The sequence below is a fragment of the Tenrec ecaudatus genome, chromosome 12 (assembly GCF_050624435.1).
Source record: "Tenrec ecaudatus isolate mTenEca1 chromosome 12, mTenEca1.hap1, whole genome shotgun sequence".
In the NCBI taxonomy this organism is placed as follows: domain Eukaryota; kingdom Metazoa; phylum Chordata; class Mammalia; order Afrosoricida; family Tenrecidae; genus Tenrec; species Tenrec ecaudatus.
Window position 1 is genome coordinate 88,271,425 of NC_134541.1, and position 10,004 is coordinate 88,281,428.

The 10,004-nt window shown below is 39.5% G+C and overlaps 1 pseudogene; it reads right to left on the minus strand.

Moving 5' to 3' along the window:
* Positions 1–4,038: 4,038 nt before the first annotated feature.
* Positions 4,039–4,515, minus strand: LOC142422746 (S-phase kinase-associated protein 1 pseudogene; annotated as a pseudogene).
* Between the last annotated feature and the right edge of the window lie 5,489 nt (positions 4,516–10,004).

Here is a 10,004-nt window from a genome sequence, read left to right on the forward strand (position 1 = left end):
AAGAAAAAAATTCTTTAAAGTAGAATACAGTCAATAAACGCTGTTATGATGATAATTAATACTCTGGCTCTCTTTTAGAGTCCTTTTTGGTCAGGATTTATCATTTATTACTTATGACCCTCTGGCTCTACTATTAAGGGAGTCCTGGAGGCATAGTGGTTATGTTTTGGGCTGTAATCTGAAAGGTCAGTAGTTTGAAACCATCCGCTGCTCCATGGGAGAAAGATGGGAGTCTTGTCAACAGCTACTGTCTCAGAAACTCACAGGGACAGATCTCCTGTGTGCTATAGGGTCACTGTGAATTGTCCTTGATTCAATGGCAGTGAGTTTTTTTGAGGCCCTACTATTAAAATTTTAAGGATCCCAGGCAAATCTGTTGGGTAAGCACTGAACTGCACACCACAAGTTTGGCAGTTCAAACCCACCAGATACTTGTGGAAAAAGATGAGGTTTTATGTTCCTGTAAAGATTTACAGCCTCAGAAACTCTATCTAGGACTACTCACTACAAGTCATCATCTACTTGATAGCAGTGGATTCAGTTTTTCTTTCTTTTTTTTATTAGCTTCTTAGCACATGCCTTTCATCTGTCTCCATGGTACAATCACAATTTCTCTTGCCTAGCCATCCAGAAGTATGTTTTGGTAAGTTATTCATCCTTAAGTACTTTAACATACTATCTCCAATGAACAAACAATCCAAATAATTTGCCATATCTTGGAAAACATATTTAACATCACTGGACAACTAATTTGTATTCAAATTGCCTCTTTATTCTCAAAAATGTCTTTTATATCTTAAAAATTTTTTGAGATCTGTGCAAACACACATGCTAATTTGGATGTTGGATGTTGTATCATCAGCATCCTTGGGTGGTTAAGCACTTATGCCTAACCAGAAGCTAACAGTTAGGCCCCACCCAGAGGTATTGCAGAAGGCAATCCTGGTGATCTTGTTCGGAAAGGTCTCAGACATTGGAAAGTTCATGGAATAGTTCTATTCCAGGTCGCCGAGTGGTAATCAGCTCAATGGCAGCTAACCACATCTTCCTCCACCAGTTACTTGATAGCATCAGTAGTTTGCTCCTTAAAGGATGGCTGTTCAAACTCATTCAAAAGCCATGGCTGAAAGCCCTGAAGATATGCTTCATAAAGATTACAGCCAAGAAAATCCTATGGAGTTGTTTATCCTTTAACATATGGGGTAACCTTGAGCCAGAATGCTTTTGATGGCTACAAATTCTGGGGGGATGCAATTCAATCCATAATACAAAGGAAGTGATCTGGGCCATGAAAAAACACCCCAAACAAACTGATTCATGGCAACTTCAATAGGAACTAATGAACCATGACTAAAACAATCCTTGTTACCGGAGATTAACCATGTTCTTACCACCCCACCCATCAGCTCTCCCCGAGTTACCTTGCATTTCAGAAATAGCATAGAAACCCACAACCCACACTTTCCAGTGTGAACATCTATCCAGTGACACTTGAGGCTTCATTGTCTGTATTGAGAATCTTGGTGTTGAGTTCTGTGTGTAAATTGTCTAATAAAAACTCAATGTGATCAACCTGTGTTTTTTTTTTTTTATCAGCCTCTTTTTACAGGATCTCAGATGTGTCCGATTCCGTTCTTGGTCTGGTGGTGAGTGGCACTAGGTAAGGGGTATACCAATATTCATCATAGTGGTCTTTTAATTTTTCTGTGGATTTGAACTTTTAAAAAATAATAAAATAAGAACAATACTATCTAAGTAAATAATAGGGAGAAAACATTTTTCCCCTCCAGCTTTATATGTCTCTTGTTCTCATGTGATTAGCTAGCATTCTTAGATATAACCATTCTACTTGTCTTCTTAAGTTTTTTCCCCTGCTGAGTTTAGCTGTGAGGACTTCCAGTTAACCTATTTCCCAGCAGGTGATGAGAACTTTGCCGAGACAGAAAATTCAGATTTTCCGGAAGCACTCTCATTCTGGACTCTCTTTGATTAACATGTGAAGTGACAGCGAAGAACCTTGAGAAGGTCCTGATTCTTGTTATTCCCTCATGTAGTTGGAGTGGGTTCCATAAGGCCAGTGAGGAAATGCAGGATAATACATGGCACGTTCCTTAGGATTCAGGAGAAGGCTTGAACGATCCCGGGAAAGGCTAGGAGAGAAATACCTTGAGTCTCTTTGTATGCATGCCTGCTAAATCCATCATGTCAGCGCACTTTATACCATTTTGTCTGACTCTTTTCATTGACAGGTTTTGGCAGTTTTGGCAAGGTACTCATGCAATTTGAACTACTAGCATGGGATGTTCTTTGGGACTTTCCATAAGAAAAAAGGTGGTAGACAGAAGAGAAATGCGAAGTTAACTTCTCAAAGACCAGATGATATTTGAGCTACTGACTGGTAAGTGAAATAGTTTTATTAAATAATTGTTGGATCAAGTCATTAAATAGTTTGGCACTATGGGACTTTTTTTTAAATGATTGACACAAACATTGGCTATTCTTAGTTGAATACCTTCTATCTATTTCTTTTGAATACAATGATGAGAAATGATTGATTTTTCTGTAAAAACTCAAGAATATGTTCATGAATGGTTAAAACTTTATCAGTTGGTCCCCTCTCTGATGCATCCTGGACCTGATTTGCTTTGCAACATTATATATACACACTTTTTTTGTTTGTTCACATTGGGGTTTAGCTCAGAGGTGTTATGTCATTGGGTCACCCTCTTGAATTTGTGTTATTTGTTTTTCTGTTTTCAGTAAATGAAATCCAGGATTGATGAGCCTATAAAGACAGCAAGTGGAATAAGGGTGTTTATGGGTTTTGGTGTTAGTTGGGGGTGGTTTACAGTGGTGGTGGTAGTAGGGGGTGGGGTTTAAAAAGGAGACAATGTCAAGGAGTTCAGGAAGAAAAAGAACGTTTGGAAACAGAGCTTGGTAGCAATCGTACAATACTGCTTGATGTGATTGAACTGTGGAATGATATGATATATGTATTAACTCCCAATTAAAATGAATATGTTCACGGATTTATCTTAATATTTTCAATATTCCTATAAAGAGATAATGCATGCCTTTTTGGTTCTTACTGAGTTTAAGAAGTATTGGGGAGATTACAATTCTGATAAGGGTTTTTGGCTTTCAGTTCTTTCTTTCTCTTTCAGAGCAATGACATAGTTGATTGGAGATTTTTTTTTTAATGTCACTTTCATTTTATTTGAAGTACCTCGCACTCGTGATGGATACTGTCAGGGTTTGCCAAACATTTCAATGTTAAAGGTTAAATTACTTTACATGCAAGTAGTGTGAATCATTTTCCCCACATGGGAATACTGATTATAAAAAAGATGGCATACCACATGAGTTAAGTGTCTGTTTTAATTAAAAAGTTAACAAACTGTCTAGTTACATTTTGCACCGCAAAAACATAAACTGGGTGATAACTGAGTATCTGGCTAAAATATTCAAAGTGGAGGATTAAAAACAACACACAGTCCTCAGATTCAGTTAAGGAAGTCTTGCTACATACAGGCTAACCAAGACCAGGGGTACTCCTCAACTCTAGGGGGCCGGCGACGATCCTAATAATCCCATGCAGACTATGTACCTTAACTAGCCCTTTTCCGGTGTGCAGTACATGAATAAAGATAATACTTTTGTTAAGTCTACTTCTGCAAACTTTGCATGTTGTTTTATTTACACTGCCTAATTTTAAATGGTTGCTCAAGTTAACTAGACAGCAAACTGGGCAGAAATCACTTTACTAAAAGTGGGAAAGCCCAAAATACCACTTTCTATAGAGAACCCACAGTTCAGTTTATTAAGAGAAAAACAAAACTTTTGATCACACCAGGAGAATCTCAGCTATACATTTTAGAATCCATACTCCACATGCAATGAGAGCAATATTTTGCCAATACAATAGATTTGCTGCTGCCATTTGCCTACTGTTTTGTCGAATATTAACAATTACAAACAGAGCAGTGCAACTAGTATTTGGAATTATCCTTACAGTGTTACAGTGTCAGGCACGGCGTCTCACATCTCTTCACACCACTGGTTCTCTTTGCGCACCTGGGATTCCTCCTCTTCAGTAAAGTAGTTTTTGATATTGAAGGTCTTGCGAATCTTCTCAGGAGTTTTCCCCTTGATCATATTGGCAACGGTCTTGCATGTAACGTCAAGCAAACCTTTAATGTCTAAGTAGTTTGCAGCCAGAATAAGTTCAAAAAGTGTTCGCTGGTCTTGGTCCCAAACTGGGATATCATCTGTTCTTTTCTCTTTGTTCTCATCATTCTCAGGAGGTAGAGGGTCATCCTTGTGGTGGGTGCACCACCGAATGACCTTTTTTAATATTGCTGCATTAACATTTGTTAAAGGAACTGGATCATCATCTCCTTCAGCATCCATTCCCAAATCTTCCAACATGGTCTTGATGGTCACAGATTGCTTGGCAATTTCCACATCGACTTCAAATATCTCTCCATCAGAACTCTGCCACTTAATTGAAGGCATGGTGATCTCTCTTCGGGAGGCGGCGGGCCCAAGGCTGGTGAGCACCGGGAGCGGTCGGCGGCTAGCGCAGAGAAAGGCAGAGAACAAGGCCACTCAGTTGACTGGAGATTAAGGATGGTTTGGGGTGAGCTGGGATATATAGATCGCAATAAATGTCATTAAACAAATATGCATAAAAACTCACCACATGTAAGATACTGGGCCAGTGGAGAAAAAACATGCAAGATGCCATTCCCTAAAATCTGTCTGGTGACTATCAGTGACACCAGAACACGTGCTTGGAAGAGCTTGGCGGTGTCTTGCCATTGGTCTTCATGGATGATCATCACTACTCTCTTCATATATTAAAGGTCATGGACAAAAGAATCCTAACCAAGACTTTCTTGGACTATTTCAATTTTGTCTCTACAATTTATTGGGGGAAATGAGTTCCAGATGTTGAGTAAAAAAGTACTTTTTATTTGTTCCAGAACTACCTACTTTCCAGCTTACTTTTAGTATGTTGGGGTTTGATGACCAATCTTATGGCCAACAAATGCATACTCTTTGATTTTAATGTATTTTTTAACACACATACTTGTTCAATCCCTTTATTTCTTTTTTAAAAAATCTTTTTATTGGGGCTCATAAGGCTCTTATCACAATCTGTACATACATCAATTGAGCAAAGCACCCTTATACATTGATTGCACTCGTCATTCTCATAATTCATCTTCCACTTGGGTTCCTGGAATCAGCTCGGTTTCCCTTTTTCCCCCATCCCCCTCCCTCCCTGATCCCACCCCTGGTCCCTTGATAGTTTATAAAAAATTATTATATCTTATCTTACACTCCCCGGCATCTCCCCTCACCCGCCTCCCCATTGCCCATGTCCCAGAGAGGAGGTTAAACATAGATCTCCAAGATCGGTTCTCCCTTTCTACACCCCCTTCCCTCCTGGTGTCGCCACTCCCACCGCTGGTGTTGAGGGGTTCGTCTGTCCTAGATTCCCTGTGTTTCCAGATCCCTACTGCACCGCTGTACATCCTCTCGTAGAACCAGGTCCGCAAGGTAGAATTGGGGTCATGATAATTGGGAGGGGAGGAAGCGTTCAGGAACTAGAGGAAGGTTTTTAGTTTCATTGTTGCTACACCGAACCCTGAGTGATTCATCTCCTCCCCACTACCCCTCTGGAACGGATGTCCAGCTGTCTACAGATGGGCATTGGGTCCCCATCATGTACTCCCCCTCTTTCATGGTGATGTGATTCTCACCACCACCCCACCTTTGTTGTTGGAGACCTGGTCTCCTCTGCCCTTCACGATCACCTATGTTGGTGTGCTGCTTCCATGTGGGCTTGGTTGCTTCTGGTCTAGATGGCTGCTTGTTTGCTTTCAAGACTTTAAGTCCCCAGACGCTATATCTCTCAGTAGCCGGGCACCATCAGCCTTCTTCACCACACTTGCTTATGCACACTTTCGTCTTCAGCGATTATGTGAGGAAGGTGATCACACAATAATTGTTTTTGTTCCTTAGTGTCTGCTACATGGTCCATTCAACACTTTGTATTCGCTTAGGCCGTGTGTTTCTTCTCTGTGGGCTTTGTTGCTTCTGAGCTAGATGGCCACTTATTTGCCTTTAAGCCTTTAAGACCCCAGATGCTATATCTTTTTGATAGCCGGGCACCATCAGCTTTCTTCACCATGTTTGCTTACACACACGTCTCTCTTCAGTGATCATGTCGGGAAGGTGGGTATCCTGCAATGACTGTTTAGCAGGACGAGGTGCTATTGTATTGGGGGATTATGCATGAGGAGGCCCAAAGTCCATCTGCTACCCTACTACTGAACCTATAAATATATGCACATAAGTCTATTGCCCCCATAATCATAAATATATTTACATATGTACATGTCTGTATTTAGGCTTCTCTGAATGCTCTTTGCCTCCTACTACCCCTTTATTTCTATGTGTAAAGAACAATCTCTAGTCTTTTAGTCCACCACAACTTTCTCTTTACACCTGTTAAGAGGCATGAATAATCCTGAAAAACAATAACTTTCCATCTCAGTTCCTCTTGTATGAAACAGAATGTGTAAAGTTTCATTAAGAAATAGATGAGGGAAATGTTTCTTTCTTTGAATAAAAATATGCAAACATTTAGAATTGCCTTTTTAAAGTTCTAAATCATTCACTTAGGGCTATTGCTTCACAATGGAAATAGACTGGTGGAATTCTTGTGACTGATCACCTGAGATTGTAAATCTGTGGTTGACCCAAGGATTTGTGCTCCCTGTGGAATTTGACACACTTTTTTTCTTACATCATCCATGCACACAAACTCTTGATAGGACAGTATGAACACTAAATTCTTATTAAAGTTTGTCTATTCCCATAGTCAATCAATATAGGTGATTTGAATATTCCTGTTAATTTCCTATATAGTAGCTTGCGCTTTGTAAGAGCATATTTTATGTTTAAGACAATTTTTTGAAAAACCAATTATACCTGATTTTGAGCTATTTAGACCAGGGTTGAATTTAAGCAACTGGCAAGAACTTCTTTCTTTGCTAATTATGCTTTCATCCCTCTTTCTTGCTCTTCCTTTAAAGCTTTATTTCAAGAAGCTTATCCTACAACAAAGGTATATGTATGAGATTTTTTCCATTTAAGATACTTCATTTTTGGATGTTATTTCCTTTTCTTCAACATTGCTTAAAGTCATGTTATTCCATTCAATGAATATGCCATCGGTTATCTCTCTGTCTGACCTCCTTTGGATCTTCTATCAGGAGATTCTGGTGCCTAGAAGAGGATATCATGCTTGGTAAAGCAGATTCACTGGAATCGGGTCTATTCTGACTCATAGTGACACTTTAGGGCAGAGTAGAACTGCCCTCTGTGGGTTTGTGAGTCTGTAAGTCTTAATGGGAGTAGAAAGCCTTGTCTTTCTCCTGTGGATGCTGGTGGTTCTGAATGGCTAACAATATGGTGAGGAGTTGAATGCATAGCCAACTACACCTAGAGTTTCAAAGACAAACTGGCGTAGAGAGAAAGTGTTGCTCATTATACTCCAGAAAAATATCTCTTTAAACATGCTTCTATAATTAGTGGTTGACTTTAGGTTAATCCTCTCAGTAATTCACTTTTCCTTGTCTTGCTTGGGTACTTTCCAAAGAAGGATACCATTTTGAGGTGAGAACTAAGATAAAATTTTTAACAAAACCCAAAGGGACATCTTTTCAAGATATTAAAACTCTGCAACAAATTTATAAGAATGTTGCCTCATGTAATACAATAGATTTTAGATTAATTAAGTACTTTAACAAAGGGTGGAAAAACCTCAAAGATGAACCAAGAATGGGACACTGTTAACCCTGAAAAACAAAGGAGCTATGATTGAAATCCATAAACTGGTGGAAGAAGATTTTGTAATGGATATCCTAGATACCGAAGTCAGGATGTCACATGAGTCTGCATTTTCAATTTAATATGTTGGCCTCAGCAAATTTTCTACTCCATGGATGCTAGAAATATTGCATGAAGATTAGATAGCTCAAAGATCTTTTAAGCGAGACAAAGCTAAAAGAGATGATTTTATGCAGTATCTTTATGCAACAAACCCTAACCAAAGGAAAGTCTTGAATTTGGTGCAGTGGTCAGGATCCAATTAAATAGTAGCTTTTCAACAAACCCAGGGACAAGAGAACAACACAAGATCTAAAACAGATGGCGAGGAGGGCATAGAATACCTGGTGGGGTTTGATCAAGTGCAATGTAGCTGAGAGGAAGTACAGAGAATGAAGGTCAAACATGATAGTGGAATAGGAGGAAAATAAAAGGAAATAGGAAAGAATTTCCAGGCAAAAGACATTTATAGAGGCATAAACATAAGTATGTACATATGTAAATATGTAAATATATAATGATAGGGTTATAATTCTATGTACATATCTTTATAGGTTGAGTATTAAGGTAGCAGACAGACTTTGGGTCTCTACTCAAGTCCTCCCTCAATGCAAGAACACTTTATTCTAATAACCTGGCATTCTGTGATGTTCACCTTTCCGACATGACCACTGAAGACAAAATGGGTGCATAAGCTAATGTAGTGAAGAAAGCTGATGGTGCCCGGATAATACAAGTTATAACATTTGGGGTCTTAAGGGCTTGAAGTTAAACAAGCAACCATGTAGCAGGGAAGCAACAAAGTCCACATGGGAGAAGCACACCAACCCATGTGATCATGAGGTGTCAACAGCATCAGGTATCAGACATCAGAAGACCCAAAACAAACAACCATTTCAATGTGAACAAGGGGGTCATAGTGGAGATGCAAAGCCCATCTGTAGACAATTGGACATCCCCTCACAAAAGGGCCACAAGAAAGAGATGAGTCAGTCAGGGTGCAGTGAAGCACCAACAAAACACACAACATTTCTCTAGGTCTTCAATGCTTCTTCCCACTCCCCACTATCATGACCCCAGTTCTACCTTATAAATCTGGCTAGACTAGAACATGTACTGGTACAGATAAGAGCTCTAACACAGAGAATCCAGGACAGATACACACCTCAGGACCAATCATTAGAGTAGCAATACCATGAGGTTAAGGAGAAGGTGGGGAGAAGAGGGGGAGAAACAGGAACTGATCGCAATGATCAAAGTGCACACCCCTAACCCCCCACACTACAGGGGGACCAACAACAGATATATGGGTGAATGGACACAGTGTATAGTGTAAAATATGAAAATTAAAATAATTTATAATTTATCAAGGGTTCACTAGGGTAGAAGGTTGGGTGCAGGAGGGGAAAAAGAGGAGCTGATACCAAGTGCTCAAGTGGAAATAACTGTTTTGGTTTTGACTTCCTTTGTTATTTTATTTGGCTTTGCCTGGTTTTTGCACTTATAATTATTAATGTATCTGCATGTCTATCTAGATAAGATAGGTGGGATAAATAATTCGGAGATAAAAAGAATGGGATCAGTGGTTTTGGGGGGATACAGGAGAAGAGGAGGTTTCAGATAGGAAAGGGGGGTGGGAGAACCAACCCAGGGACAAGGGAACAACAGGTGAATGAAAATCACTGGATAGAAGGGTATAGGATGTCTAGTGCTTAATCAAGGGCAATGTAGCAGCAAGGAATTACTAAACCCAAATGAAGGCTAAACATGATGATGGGACAAGAAAAGTAAAAGGAAATAGAGGAAAGAACACGGAGGTAAAGGACATTTATAGAGGTCTAAATAGAGGCATGTACATATATAAATATATAATGAGAGGGGAATAGAACTATGGACTAATATCTATATGTTAAGAATTAAGGTTGCAGATGGACATTGGGCTTCAACTCAAGTACTCCCTCAACACAAGAACACTTTGTTCTAACAATCTGGCATTCTGTGACACAATCGTTGAAGACAAAATGGGTACATAAGCAAATGTGGTGAGGAAAGATGATGGTTCCTGGCTATCAAAAGTTGTAGCATCTGTGATCTCAAAGACT